This window comes from Falco naumanni, chromosome 7 (assembly GCF_017639655.2).
Source record: "Falco naumanni isolate bFalNau1 chromosome 7, bFalNau1.pat, whole genome shotgun sequence".
Taxonomy (NCBI): Eukaryota; Metazoa; Chordata; class Aves; order Falconiformes; family Falconidae; genus Falco; species Falco naumanni.
Genome location: NC_054060.1, coordinates 59,995,456 through 60,011,184, shown reverse-complemented (window position 1 = coordinate 60,011,184; position 15,729 = coordinate 59,995,456). Strand labels below are relative to the sequence as shown.

Below are 15,729 nucleotides of genomic sequence, written 5' to 3'. Positions count from 1 at the left end.
ATTACTCCTTCTATCTTTAACAAAAGACAAAAACAAACTTTTTAACAACCATAAACAAAAACTGTATCTACACTCAAACTTCCACAGAATTATTACAAGGTTCCAGTGGCTTTACTGAACCTGTTGTCAAGTGTAACGACTACGACTAACACTCAGTTAATAATCAGAAGACTTTGCCTACACACATACTGCAAATGGAAAGATATTAACTGATTTAGAAACAATTACATTATAAGGAAAACATAAAAAATTAAATGGCTGGGCCTTGCAGGCTGCAATCAGTGGTGTGAAATCTAGTTGGAGGCTACTAATCAGGGTTGTGCTCTAGAGGTCAACACTGGGAACAACACTGTTCAACGTCTTCATTAATGAGTTGGATGACGGGACAGAGTGTGCCCTCTGTATATCTGCTAATGACAGAACTGGGAGGATTGGCTGATACACCGAAGAGTCGTGCTGCCTTTCAGGGAGACCTCAACAGGCTGAAGACATGGGCTGATGGAAACCTCATGCACTGCAATGTCCTGCAGCCAGGGAGAAATAACCCATGTACCAGCATATACTGGGAACCAACTGGTTGGAAAGCAGTTTTACAGAAAAAGACCTGGGGATCCCAGTGGGCAGCAAGCTAAACATGAGCCAGCAATGCACACTTGTGGCGAACAAGGCTAACTGTACCCTGGGCAGCATTAGACAAAGTATTACCAGCAGGTCAAGGTGGGTGAACCTTCCCCTCTACACAGCACTGGTGAAGCCACACTGGATGTACTGTAGAACTGGACACAGTGTAAAATAAAAGAGATACAGAGCTACCAGACAGGGTCCAGCAAAGGGTCACTAAACTGATTAATGGACTGAAGCATCTCTCATATAAGGAAAGGCTGGCAGAGCTGGGACTGTTTAGCCAGGAGAAGGAAAGGCTCGGGGGGCGGGGATCCCATCAGTGTGCAAAAATATTTGAAGAAAACGCGCAAAGACGACAGAGCCAGACTCTTTTCAGAGGTGCCCAGTGCCAGAACAAGAGGCAACGGGCACAGACTGAAACACAGGAGGTGCTATATGAACATCAGGAAACACTTTTATATTCTGAGGGTGACTGAGCACTGGCACAGGTTACCCAGAGAGCATGGTCCTCAGCAGCCTGCTCTAGGTGACCCTGCTTGAGCCAGAAGGTTGGACAAGATGACCTTCAGAGGTCACTTCCAACCTACACTGTTCTGTAATTTTGTGAAAACATTCTAATAAAAAATACTTCTCATTTACTTAGAAAAAAAGACAGCTATCACATAGCCCTATAAATGAAAGGTACAGACTACTGTACTTAATGTATTTGGGTTTGCACTTGTGGAGTAAAAAAGTAACAACAAATGTATGTAAACAAACCTGTAAACGGCTGTCCTGGTTTCAGCTGGGATAGTTAATTTTCTTCTTAGTAGCTGGTGCAGTGCTGTGTTTTGGATTTGGTGTGAGAACAATGTTGATAGGACACTGATGTTTTTAGTTGTTGCTAAGTAGTGTTTATACTAAATCAAGGACTTCTCAGTTTCTCAGGCCCTGCAGTAAGAGGGCTGGAGGGGCATGGGAAACTGGGAGGGGACACAGCCAGGGCAGCTGACCCAAACTAGCCAAAGGGATATTCCATACCATATGACATCATGCTGAGCACATAAACTGGGGGACGAACAAGGAAGCGGGGGACACCCGGCATTATGGCGTTTGTCTTCCCAAGTAACTGTTAGGTGTGCTGGAGCCCTGCTTCCCTGGGGATGGCCAAACACCTACCTGCCCGTGGGAAACGGTGAATTAATTCCTTGTTTTGCTTTGCTTGCATGAGTGGCTTTTGCTTTACCTATTAAACTGTTCTTATCTCAACCCTCGAGTTTCACATTCCTTTCCAATTCTCTTCCCCATCCCTCTGGGTGAGGGGGGAGTGAGCAAGCGGCTGTGTGGTGCTTGGTTGCCGGCCAGGGTTAAATAGCCCTTATACAAAGGAAAGGGCATAACAAGCATTCATACTGAATTTATAGTATCCATATTTCACCATTATTTATTATGTATTTTTTCATTCTTAGCAACAATTTATTGAGAAGGGTACTGTAGTACCATCCTTTTGTTTAAAAAAAAAATAAATAGCGTAGAAACTGTCACTCAAAAAGCTCTCAAAATCTGCTTTAATACTTGTAAAACTAATTCACAACTGCTAAAATATATCTGAGTTTGAAGACATGCAGCAGTAAAAGTAGTATTTTGTCATGGTTTAACCCCAGCCAGCAACCAAGCACCACACAGCCGCCTGCTCACTCCTCCCTCACCCAGAGGGATGGGGAAGAGAATCGGAAAGGAATGTAAAACTCAAGGGTTCAGATAAGAACAATTTAATAGGTAAAGCAAAAGCCACGCATGCAAGCAAAGCAAAGCAAGGAATTCATTCACCACTTCCCACGGGCAGGCAGGTGTTCGGCCACCTCCAGGGAAGCAGCGCTCCAGCATGTGTAATGGTTACTTGGGAAAACAAACGCCATAATGCCGGATGTCCCCTCCTTCCTTGTTCTTCCCCCAGTTTATGTGCTCAGCATGATGCCATACGGTATGGAATACCCCTTTGGCTAGTTTGGATCAGCTGCCCTGGCTGTGTCCCCTCCCAGTTTCCCATGCCCCTCCAGCCTTCTCACTGGCAGGGCCCGAGAAACCAGAAAGTCCTTGACTTAGTATAAACATCACCCAGCAACAACTAAAAACATCAGCGTCCTATCAACATTGTTCTCACATCAGCGCCAAAAGACAGCACTGTACTAACTACCTATAAAGAAGAAAACTATCCCAACTGAAACCAGGACATATTTGTATCATGACAAGTTGCAACACAAGATAAAAATACTAAAACCTTTAATACCTTGTATAGAATCAGTGCCTGGTCAACAGAGCTTTCCAACTTACTAACATCTAGAAATTGTACCTATCTAACAGTATTTGTAGTGAAATTAATTGACCAAAGTATAAAATAAAATATATTTTATATATATATACATAAAACCAGCTTTCAGTTACAGAAATCATAGCCAAGGAAAGTATCTTCTTTTATAAGTTTCAACTTCATTACAAAATGAAGAGGAAAGTAAACTCATTCTAGTTTCTGTACTTCAGATTTTTTATATTACAAAAATGGAAATGTTTACGCCATGTTTTAGGAATTATTTTCTTTTTTTGTTTAAATCAGTTTACTCAATGACACATTCAGAAAAAGAATTTGTATTTTAAATTTTGCTTTTTACTCTTTCCACTGTTTTTTACATCCTTAAAACACAGATTTTAGAGGTAACAGAAAATGGTTCTGGGAATAAAAAATACATGGCAAAAGTAAATTCTTCATGAACAGCATTTATATTACTACAAATAAACCTGGTATTTTCTTTCTGAAGCAAAGCTTGTCACAGTAGCATCATTCAAACCATTAGAATGAGAAGTTTAGTCAGCACTTCCACTATAAAATGTTTTGTTTGCCACAGCACAATACAGATTTGGTGTGGACTAAACCAGAACACAAAAATCTTCATCCATGGGATTATTTCATTAATCAGGAAGACACTGTCAATTTGCAACTGGTTTATAAGAAAGAATCAATACTTTCAGATACTCTACATCCTCACTTAACAAAGGTTCATCCTCCTCAAGCAATAAATGTTTGTCAAATCGATACATTTGTAAGTAAGTACAAAGAGAAAGGTGAAATGGGACACCGACACAGGGAAAACACACACATTAGTCTCTCACAAAATTTCTGACATGGAAGAATTTCACCCATAGAGGCAGTTGAATTACTGAAGATATTTAAAACCAGTGTGGTTTTCTTTCCATTCCTTGTACAGTTTCTACTGTGCACTGATTGTACAAAGCAAAGTCACAGAATGAAATCTATGTTAAGTAATAAACCTGGTAGAAACCTGAAGTTATAATGGCTACACATTTAATATGCAATCATTATCAAATTGCTCCCTAAATGGAAGATTCTTCTTTTCAGTATACCACTAATTTAAAAGTACTTTATAGTTTTATACTGTTTTAAAACATACACTACACACTGGAAATTCATGGTAAAGTAAGTTCAATTATCTTACTTCAATCTGCCTAATTCCGTTATAACAAATTGAAAATACTACAATTCATCGCCCCCCCATCTTTGTTACAGATTCAAAGGAGGAGTTGTTTGATTTCCCCAACTAATTTCAATCTTTGAATTGAAAATAGAGCGTTTCTATATTTAAATAGAAAATTTCTGAAGAACTACAGAAGACACAATATATGACATCACCGCAGGAAGAATCTCTGACCTACAGTCACACCATAGGACCTTGTCTCTACAGGCTCTTAGATTTCCAGATTTAGTTATAAAGAAAATAAGGTGTATCATATTGTACTTTCTTACTCACTTCCCCCCTTAAACACAAGTTTATGAAGACCTAAAGTTCTAACTTACCCTTAGGAAAACAAGGTGCAAAGCAAGATGATTATCCTGCTGCAATCTTCCTGCAGTAATGCCACACATTTAAACAGTGTCCTTCAGTAAGTCCTTCCCTGAGGGATCTGAAAATGAAAAGTAAGAATCATTAATATTTTCAAAATTATGAAAGCAGCAGCAGCAATCAGAGAAGGTACAACACTTCACCTGTGCATGAGGATTGTTTTCCTCAATTTAAACCTATAAACAGAACTCAGAACTCATGTTGGTCTTCCTCTAAACTTAAGAGGGTTTAAATCCTGTAAGCACAGCTATTAATACTTGGGACAGAAAGGGAACAATTCTTCTTAAGTGACTGTGATTTCACAAGTTCAACTTGGTATTTTAACAATACCTAGGTTGCAGAAGCCTTTTCTGAAAAAAAAAAAAAAACCAACAAACGTAGTATCTCAGATAACAGATGTGAGTTATGCATATCACTAATCACTTGCAGAAGAATTTGGAATTCTGAAACACCTAGAATATAGCTTTCCAAGTTGAAGGAAGTATAGTCTGTAAGTACAAAATATATAAAATTAATGTATGCTCAAATACATGTATATACATTTTATTACTGGGAAAAAGTACAATCTACTTCAAAACCCTTTTATCTGTAGTACAGCATTTCTTAATTAAAAGGCCTCACAGACTATGACAAATCAGAAATTGAAAGCATAATTATATTTGAAAATTGTAAATTCTCAACTAGGATACAAATTATTAGTATAACCTTGTTAAGTGTTGATGATTGTACTGCAGGGATGCTGCTACAAAGTAACCAAAAATGGACCTCTCTTCCAGGGAACTTCTTCAGCTTGTACCCACACAAAACCCAGACTTTGAATGCCAAGCCAGTGATGCACATATTAAGATGCAGAAAGAGAACTTGAGGCATTTGTAAGCCACGTAACTAAGGAAAAGTGTCACTTTGAAGAAGGGTGCAGCACCACACTGTGCATGTGCTAAACATCACATCAAGAAGGTATGGCAGAGCTTCTTCTTGTTTTGTTACTTATGATGATACTCTTAGTAATTCCACTTTTCTTTGGGAATAATAAAGCTAATTTAAAAAGTCTAAGCTTTAGTAAACTTTCTTTGTGAACAAAAAGGGTTCAGCAATAGTGATAAGCAATATACCAATACCATAATAATACTTCACGTCCAACTTGTTACCAAACGCCAAAATCATTAGGCAGCAGGCTACCAGTCCCACACTAAGCCTGGCCCAGCTGCAAAGCTAAACTCTTATTACTTGGAAGAGAACACAGGAGGTAAATAACTCCCTGCCCTTACCTCCTAGCTGTGGCACTCCTCTACGTCCACAGCTAGGCGAGCAGAACAGATAGTTGCAGGTGAGGAAACAAACTATGGGAGTCTGGAGAAGGGTACGTGGAAGAGCAGACAGACCACTAGAAAAGTTTCTCTGCCTGAAAGAATGCATCTAGTGCTTGGGGAAGGAACATCAGCCATTTTGCAATGCACACTACCACAAGAGAAAGCTCCAAGACAGGCCACCACAAGATCAGCCAGAAGCATTAATAGGCCAGAGAAAGCCCTATTTTCAAATACTTGTCTCCCCAAGACTTCTGAGCTGAATTCTAAACATTAGCACTGAATACCATATTATTAGCAACTAATAAATACTAAAATAGTTAATACCTTATCATTTAGAAATTGTGGCTGCACAGGAACTTGTATGTGGGTCCATAGCCAAGAAAATCACTTACAGGTAAATAGTTCTGCGTAATGCTGAATACCTTCCAAAATTGCTTTCTGACCCTACAAATGTTTACCATCTTCAGACCTAAAACGGTCAAAGCAGAAATGTTGTCTGAAAGACTCTACAGAATTGCTCACGACCAACAACCATTTAAGCAGCCACAAACAATGCCAATAGGGAAAGTAACAGAGTTTTCCCAGAGTCCTTTACTCACTCTGTAATGCTGTCTAAATGCAACAGTTTACAGACCAGTATTTTTAAGGGTTATTTTCAATTACCGTAGTCTTGTGATAATGTTTGTAAATTAGCTTGCCAAGTGAAGAAAAGCACACGTGAGAAAAAGGGCCATCACAGTCTAGTCAGCTTTGCAGGGTATACGAATACACCAACAGAAAGCTACTGTGACCTCTACAGTCGATCATAAAATAAATTCAAACACATTAGATATCACTGAAATGGTTTGTAGGATGACTTTTGAATGCACAGCACACTCAAAAAACAAAGCCCATGATCCCAAGGAAGTTACAGGTCTGGATTCAGGTTACTGCTCACAGAAAGTTCTTACACCAAGTCACCCCTCACTCTGCATTTTTTGAGAGCCAAAACTTGGCATTGGAAAATATTCAATAAGGTATCCAAACTCCAAGACCTATCAGCACATCAGTAATTACAGCTCTACCCAAAACATACCAGAAAAACAAATCAACCATTTTCATTTCAAGAACCAGTAAAAAATCTGATGTTGATGTAGTTTAATGTAATTTGTTACTTCTCATTCAGTATTTACCAAGAGGTATCTTTCCACTGGAACAAGCATGAGGAATCTTCTCTTCAAATCAAAATCCTTTTTAGAAACTAAACCGGATACATAGTATACCAATTTCATCTTATCAACAACTTTACCAAAGTCTGCCGAGGTCCTAGCCACTTCATGTGTCCTGTCTCCATTATTAACATGCCAATATCCTTCCCTTCACAAATGCTGCTAATCTTAAGTAACCATAATCTCACTTATAAATACAGGTAAATACAATAAAAATAAGGGTAAAATACTGCAAGTACCAGCCAACACTAGGAAAAAAAAAGATTCAGATTGCTCATCGGGAAATATGCTCAATCAGGCAATAACAAGACAGTAATGGGCACTGCCTTGAAATGCCTTCAATAGTGATACTCTGACTGAAAAGCAACACAGTTTAAGTGGTATGGTGATTAGTCATGCTAGGTAAATGAAGGATAAGAATGGATTACCCCAACCATTGTTCATTTCAGATTCGGTTAGCATGATAGCCAACTACCATACCTGAAGGAGTTATGTAGCCTAGATAATTCTTCACATTTATTAAAAAAAAAAAGAGAAAAAAAATGACTTCCCAACTTCACATTACAAATTAGTGCAAAAATGTGGTTAAAAACAGAGGTTCAAAGCTTTTAGTTCTTACTAGGTTCACTAAATTCCTCCTATTAGTAGCAATACTCTCAAGACCGCCAGTGTTTTACGAAAAATGAAATCAATGCCAAAACTCTATTTCTAAACTCAAAACAAAACATCATACTTTAACTGGAATCTCGCATTCCAGGGGGCATCTGTTATCATTGTTGCTGTTAAAAAAAAAAAACCTAACCAAAACCCCCAAAGCAACCTATAATACAAGTAAGATCAAGGTACAACGACAGGTAAACTGCAAAGGCTCAAATTATCAGTGCTAAACTAGTCTGAGCTTAGGCATCTCAAGTTACGTATCTACAGATTTCCGAGAACTTGACAGCACTCCATCTAGGTTCAAAGCCAATATTTTAACAGGAAAGGGAACAGTACAAGTTTAAAAGAAAAATAAATTCATATCTTTGCACAGGAGAAGCTCCTACTAAAGACATGTATAGTGCTCACAGAAGTTCCTTAGTGCAAGACTACCTGATCAGGCTTATTTACAAAGTTATTCAGGAAGAACACAAAAGAACTAATGGGAGAAATTTTACAAAGGGGACCCGAGAAAGAACTGGTAAAAAAAAAGAAGAAGCAGGTGAGGAAGAAGGGATCAAGGTAAGGAGTGACAAAGAGCTAAAACACATTTCCTGCAAAAATTTACATCCTGGCAGCTGCAACCTAACAAATTTCACTGATCCACATATCTGGATATTTTCATGTTATTTCGCATGGCAGTATAGAACCCAGGACCCAACACCCAAAGTTTTGAGACCTAATTCAAACAGTAGTCTGTTCTTTGACCTTGTACAGGCCGTATGTATAATTTCTACTTGTGTAAAATGAGAACACTGGTTACTCATTTCTTTTTTAAATTATGAAATGAGCAAGTGAAAAGGCATATGTAAGCAGTAAAAAATATTCTGCATAAAAATTAGCCAACTTAAATTAATGCCAAGATGCAACAACATACACAATTTCCAAAATTGTGCATGCAGGTATTGGTCTTACTTTTTTAAATGCAAACAGCCTTCTCTTACACTTACATGTCAACTGATGCAGGATTGCAAAGATGCATGGGAATTGCAACTAAAAGTCAAAGAAATAACTCTAATGTACCACAAAATGTAATGTGCAGAACTAGCAACAGTTTAATTATTTCAGCTTCCAGTATGTGTTGGTGACTAGAGAAGCACAGTTAAAACTTTAATTCAAAATAAATTGACTATAATTGGTTCAGATTTTCCTCCAAGGAATTCTGAAATCATTTTTCTTGGAATATTTCATTAAAATCCGTCAATATACAGAAGTGATGAGAGGGTTCAACCAACAATCTGTAAAGCATAATACCTTTAAAACTGATGAAAAAAACAAGGATACTCCAGTTCACTTACACTGACCTTTAGGCTAAAAATGTTCAGGGAATTAAAAAAAAAAAAGAAACGATAAAAAAAAAGAAAAAAAAGAGAAACGATGGAGTTTTGTGCGCCCATTAAGACAGAAAGAAATACGACAGACACAGAAAATCTTGACAGTCCTAGTTCTGAATTCCCCGTGTTATCAGGACTACCCGAAAGTAAACTTTTTCTTATAGCTATGAGTACGGTGGAGTACTTCAAAAGCAACATGCAGCTTAGGTCAGCTCCTGCATTATTTACTTTAAACATGTAGTTAAAAGGGACAGACCCGCCGGCAGCTCGCCGCGGTCGGGCCGGGCCGGGCGGCGCGGGACAGGCACGCTTACAAAGCCCCCTAGCGGCCGAGACTGGGACCAGCAGCTCGCGCCAGCACGGCGCACCGTCCCCGAGCACGGGCACGGCGAGCTCCCGGGAAGAGCATTTCTTTCCTTATCACCCGGCGAGAATGCAGCACGGGCTCTGCCTGCCTAGGTGCGTCACGGCCACCGACGTGACTGTTCTCGGTTTGCTCACGGACACAGCTACGCCGGCGGGACTCAACGCAGAATATTCGGCTTCGCAAACTTCCGTTCCTTCAGCGACGGTCTGCGAGTGTCCTCCTGAAGGATGCCTTACACGTTAAGAACACACCGCCACATACCAGTCTACTATGAGTAGTGGAGTGTTTTGAAGTTTTACACAAAATACTCCTGAAGGACGCCAGTACACGCGATTTATCTTCTGTTAAGGCAATGCTTCTGGAAGTCTTAAGATCCCATCAGCATACTTCTAATATTGCTATTAAACAGAATGGAATTATTTTTGCGCTATCTACTCAAATAACAAGTCCCAAAGGGGAAGTTATACGGAACAATCTATTATTATGATCAGTGCTTTTCTCTCCTACAAAGTTTGCACACGTAGAAACACCTACAGCTTTAGGAAAGCACGTTTTACCTTTAACCTCAAAAACATGTGCAGCCTCTGATGCTGTTCGTGCTAAATATAGCATTTTAAAACAATTTAGTCTCAGCCCAAAGTATTTAATTGGATTATGTTACACATGCAACACCTTAGCTAAAATAAAGTCCAATACCAGGGAGTGGTAGGCATTTGGTTGCAATTATTTACGTTTTTACAATGCTGGCAGCTGCTTTCTGTAGGGATACTTTAAAAAAAGAAAAGCATACTACTTAAGCTCAGTATGTTCCAAGCTTAAAAGCAACTTGTTATACTACCACAAGCTAGTGATAATGTAACAAATGCTTAAACAATTTCTGATACTTGTAGTACCACAGACTCCTTCAAAAAACTACTGTATTTACATCATACTTCCCAAGCACTAGTAGCACTGAGTTTCAGTAGAGTGCTATAAATAGATTTTTGAGAATTTTAGCACTTCCTTAAAAATTATTTTCAAAGCAGCACAAAGGAAAATAAACCCTTGTAAAAATGCACCTGGATGGATCATTTAATATGCTCATTTTAGTTATGTACTATAAATTTAAAATATATACAGTTTTTGAGAAAGCACTTAACTCTGGCCACTGATGTCACTGCTGAAAACAGCTGTCATACTGAAGGATCTCAGGAAGGTAAGACAACACAAGGGAAAAAAAGCTGCCTATTAATTCCTCATTCATTTATGACATAAGTATACAAGTACCAGTGCTGTAACTGGCTTCAATGCACAGGTTTAAAATGGACGTCCAATTGACCAGCAAACGCTGTTCCCTCCTGTTTTCACTCTGCAGTGTAGAGTTTTTAAATTTCTGTCAAGGATCTTTATTAAGAAAGAAAAAACCCTCCAGTTATCTGCATGACACTAAACTAAAGAATACACACATACCCCCACAGGCCTATTTTGGTCTAGATTAAAAACGTTTCCCTCCTACTTATTAAGGAAATATTCCATGCTGTTATCAAAAGCGATACAGGAGAGGGCAAAAGGGGGGTAGCGAGGAAGGGTGGGGTGTATTCTGGAGGGAAGGTGACAAGTATGTCTTCCTTTTACAAGTAAATGGTCTTTCTTCTATTTTCAATTAAAACAGCAGTTTACAGTCCTCGTGGCCTAAATTTGGAACAGTGTGGCATTATATCTGTATATCTGGTGCTTTCCTTGGGTGGAGAGAGTCTAAAGGTTATGCTGGTCGAAGGGATTCAAAACGCTTGAAAGCTGCAACACTGCAACTGGCTACCCTATTTCAAAGCTTTAAAATCCACCTGGTGGAAAAACAGAAATGCACACACATCATTAGGAGAGTGAAGTTTTCTGAAATTTAATATCGAGCAATATTTGAAGGTGAAAGGAAGGAGGAGAGGAACTGACAACTGTTCAAATTTAGTAGAGAAGGAAAAGAACAGATAAGACAAGAATGAGTAAAGGGGGCGACGAGGAGGAAAAGAAGTACAGAGAAAGGAGAACAGAAAAGGGGGGGGGGGCGGCAGCAGGAATGGAAGAAGGGAGGAAGCTGAAGGAGTAGGGGGAAGAAGGGAATGAGGAAGGAAGAAAAGAGGAGCAGGGAAGCTCCCCTTCCTGCCTTCCTCCCTCCCTGGAGAGCCGTGACCAGCTGGCAGCCTCGTACAGCAGGCTCAGACCCTCCCATTGCTCAGGCCTTCATCACCTGTCTGGGACCAGGCACTCCGCTCCCTGCCCTTCCCGCCTCCCCTCCCTCGCACGGAGGTGCCGAGGGGGCCGTGCGGGGGAAAGGGGGAGGGGGGGCTGGCTCCCCTCTCCCCACGCCAGCCCCAGCCCTTTGAACTGGTTACAGCCAGCGGCCGCCGCACCAGCTCGCCAAGCTCCGGCCGCCTCCTCCTCCCCCCGCTCCCCTTCCGCCTGCCGGGCCGGCCGCCCCGCTCCGGGCCGCCGGGCCGGGCCGGGTCCCGCGGGACCGGATTCCTCCCCTCACCTCGCGCCGTCGGGATCCGGCTCCTCGGCGGCGGCGGGAGCGGCAGCATTCCCGGGACGCTCTCTCCACGCCGGCGCCCCCGGCGGCTTTTCGTCCCCGCGGGGCTCTCTCCGCTCTCCGGCCCGCAGCTCCCGAGCGCTCCCGGCCGCCGCAGCCCCGTCCCACCTCTCCGTTCCCTCCCCGGCGCTCTCGGCTCAGTAATGGCGGCCGCCGAGCTTCCCCGGCTCTCGCTTCGCTGACGGAGTCTCTCTCTCCCCCTAACTTTACCTCAGCAGCTTCCCTCCCCTCCCCCCTCCCTCCCGCCGCCGCGGCTCAGCGCGCGCCCGCCCGGCCAGCTGCGCGTGCGCGGGGAAGCGCCTCTTCCTGCTGCCGCTGGAATCCCTGGGAAGCCTGGGAGAGTGCGCGCGGCCGGCGACCAGCTGCGCGCGCCCGCGCCCGCGGGCCGCTCCGCCTCCCCCCCTCCCTTTAGCGACCCGCGCGGGCGCGCGCGTAGACTGCCCCAGTGGCTGCGCGAGCAGCGTAGAGAGCCGGCAGGCTGGAGGGCCGCGAGTTCGAGTCCTGCCTCGGCAGCGACACACGGTCGGGACGCCGCCCAGCTCCGCACTGCGTCCGGCGAGAGGGCTACCGCGCAACTTCGCGTGGCCTTGCCCTGCCGTAACGCGGCACTTCTTTTGGGTTTTAATCACGGAAAAAACGAGGGCTGGCAGCAGAGCCCGCTCTGCGGCCTACAGCCGTACCCTCTGCCTGCAAGGGGGCCGTAGGGCACTGCTTCGCCAGCCGTGCCGCCTGCCTTGACAATTCAGAACCCCATCGAGCAGCCAAATGTCACACATGCTTTCCAGCGCCATCCCCATGCGCCGCCATGTTGCGGGTGGCCGGCGGGAGGTTGGAATCCTCCTGCCGGTCCCGCAGGCCTCCCGGGTTGTGCCTGCGGCCTGTGGAGTGCTGGTGGCTGTGTGGCCTGTGGGGCGCCGGTGGCTGTGTGGCCTGTGGGGCACTGGTGGCTGTGTGGCCTGCGGAGCGCCGGTGGCTGTGTGGCTGCCTTGGGCGCCGGGTTCCCCTGGGGGTGCTGGGTGAGGCACTGGACGCGGGGAAAGAACGAGTAAGCAGGTGCTAATCCGTTCTGTCCCCTGCAGGGAACAGGGCACCTGTGCGCACAGTGCACCTACGCCTTATTTCTGCGTATGCGGAAATGCATGTTCTACACAACATTTATTACCGAAGGTGGTTTTCATGTGTACGTACAAAGGAACAAAGTAATATTTTACTTAGCAACCACCTTCCTGGCGCAGTCCAAATTTTGAGTGGTTTACTTGTAACCGTAGTGTTTAATCACAGTATGGTTCGTTCTGTGCAGTTTTACACGTTGCATGTGCGTCTTAAAATTTTACATCTGAAAATTAGAAAATTAAAAGGCTTAAAAATTCAGATGCTTTCTAAAGACTCATAAACTGTGTCATAAAATGTTACAGGCACATTACTGTGCCTGTAAGCTTGAATTTTTGAGAAAATTCTAAATAGCTAAACTTTTTTATGTTAAATTTGAGCAAATGGCCTAGTGTGGATGTTGCCCTACAGGAGAATATTTCTAGAAATACTCATCTTAGGTAGGTCCACATTGAAGAAAAGTAACATTATTTGACACTGTAATCACAGCATCTGCTCAAGAGTGTTTGTGGTTATGTGGTAGGTGGGTTGTTTGTTTTTTTTAAAAAAAAAAAAGAAATGCAAACCAACAAGCCTAAAATCAGAACTTAATTTTAATTTGAATTGCCTGATTTTTAGCTGCTTCTATTTTTTTTTTTGTTCAAAATACTTACCTTGCGGTATTAAAGCCCCATTTCACATTACCAGAATCAAAACCTTATATTCATATGAAAAAAAAAACTTTTGAGATTTTTTACCTTAATAAAATAGAAATTTAAAGGAGTGCGATCTGTGTCCTTCAGAAACTCCACTTAGGTATTAATTACCTTAAGCAGTTAATATTAATGAATTTTCAGAAAGTTCCTTCATGTAGAAGACCTCTCAGGTAGGAACTGATTGTATCACTTACTTTGATCCTGATCTGAGTAAAAAAAAAAAAGAAAAATCAGCAAAGCAAGTAGGCTTACATAGGTGTAAAAAAAATCCAAACCCAAAAACGTTTAATGAAGCAGGACGTGAGCTTGGGAATAGCAGGAAGCCTTTCCCAGCAAGCTCAAACACAAAGCATGCAAGAACAGCCAAGGAGTGCTTCAGTCAGAAGCAGATGGCAACACCATTAGTTACTGGGAGGGTGGAGGTACTCTCCTCACAAGGATGCACAGCGAGCAAACGAAAGGCAACAGGCATGAGTAGCTTCCTGTGATGTTAGTCCCCTGCAGTCACACTATCATTTCCAAAAGCGGTCCTCAGTGAAAGAAAGGAACAGGTTTCCAGACAGAATTCGATCAGCTAATTCTTCTTCCTTGACCTTAAATATTCCCCCAAAAATTAATATAATGGAGGAAGACTGTAAAGACAGAAATTGATTTTCATATAGATTTCCTCAGTTCAGATCACAACAATTAGAGGAAACTGATGTGCAGAAACTGCATTTGCTTGTTGCCTTCTAGGAAGCATGCAAAAATCTGGCAGGCTAGAGTAGGCAGCTTGATATAATTTTGCAGAGCTTATTAAACCCTTTGATTTTGGATAAAGCTACAGAAAGGCAAGAGTTATGGCCAACGAACCAGCAAGCAGGGTTATAAGCATATTTATGAATCAGTGTTTTTCCTAGACTCTATGAAATGTATAAGCTTTACAGTTTAGTGTTAACTATTGGGTAGAGATATACATGCAGCCCATTTCAGAGGTATCTTAAGAAGACAAGCAAGGTTTATAAAGTTTCAGAGGTGAGTGGTGGTGAGAAAGTTTCAAATCCATGAGAAAACAGTAGACATACAGGTAGTTGTATGCCCTTATGAGAACATAATAATTAGGGCTATATGGCTACTTAAAGATTTCATGTCACTGGTGAAGCAATAAAATAAATGACAACTTGATCAAACTATTTTTAACATAAAATGTAATTAAAATAGTTCAGAAATATTTGTATTTTTCATAAGAAATATTTCAAAAAATCTTTTCCACAACTGAGAAGAATACAGGGAGCATTATAGCTTAGAGAAGGCAGGCATAAAAATAAAATAATGAAATCCTATTAATAATTTTTGTTAATTATACAGAAAGAAATTTCAGAGAAATGTTTTAGTCAAACTTGAGAAACTCAGATGAAAGTCATTAATGATGTGCAACATTTGTAATTTGTAATGACTATTGTTATTTGAGCTTTTTTCTGTAGCAGATTTCCCCTTAGCAATACCCTCATGCTTCAAGGGCTGATGATAAACACAAATAAAGTAAGCGCCTTCCTGATATCTAGAAGCCGATGCAAGGCAAACAAAGAATGGATAGTTTGCCTGTCTTTCTTTTAGGAAGGGGGCCTAGGAATAGAAAACAACAGCATCAGCATCAGCGGTCCACCACTTCCCAGCCTCTTTCTGTCTCTTTCATTAAGCCAGGCCAAAGGAGAGAAAAGTTCACACCTCACTTTCTGCACGTCTCTGGAACTGGGGGATTTCAGATCAGTAATGCACACACTTTCCATGGGTACAGCGTTTTCTTAACTGCCTTTGCTCTTCCATCGTTGCTTTCTTTATACCACTCGGAAGTACAAAGCAAGCATTGGTACCAGTGTACTGAACCAAAAATAAATGTGCTGGGTTTGGTTCTAGAACATGAAAACTGCCCATATTATT

At 41.8% G+C, this 15,729-nt stretch overlaps 1 protein-coding gene across 1 annotated transcript in view; it reads right to left on the bottom strand.

Annotated features, from left to right (window-relative positions):
* The window catches only part of ARHGAP5 (Rho GTPase activating protein 5), a 54,755-nt gene extending 42,521 nt beyond the window's left edge, over positions 1-12,234 (bottom strand). The window contains exons 1-2 of the mRNA XM_040599721.1: positions 11,948-12,234; positions 4,475-4,581 (exon numbers count right to left, since the gene is read on the bottom strand). The gene's annotated coding sequence lies outside the window, so the exon portion shown is untranslated. The remainder of the gene's footprint in view (positions 1-4,474; positions 4,582-11,947) is intronic.
* Positions 12,235-15,729: the final 3,495 nt, after the last annotated feature.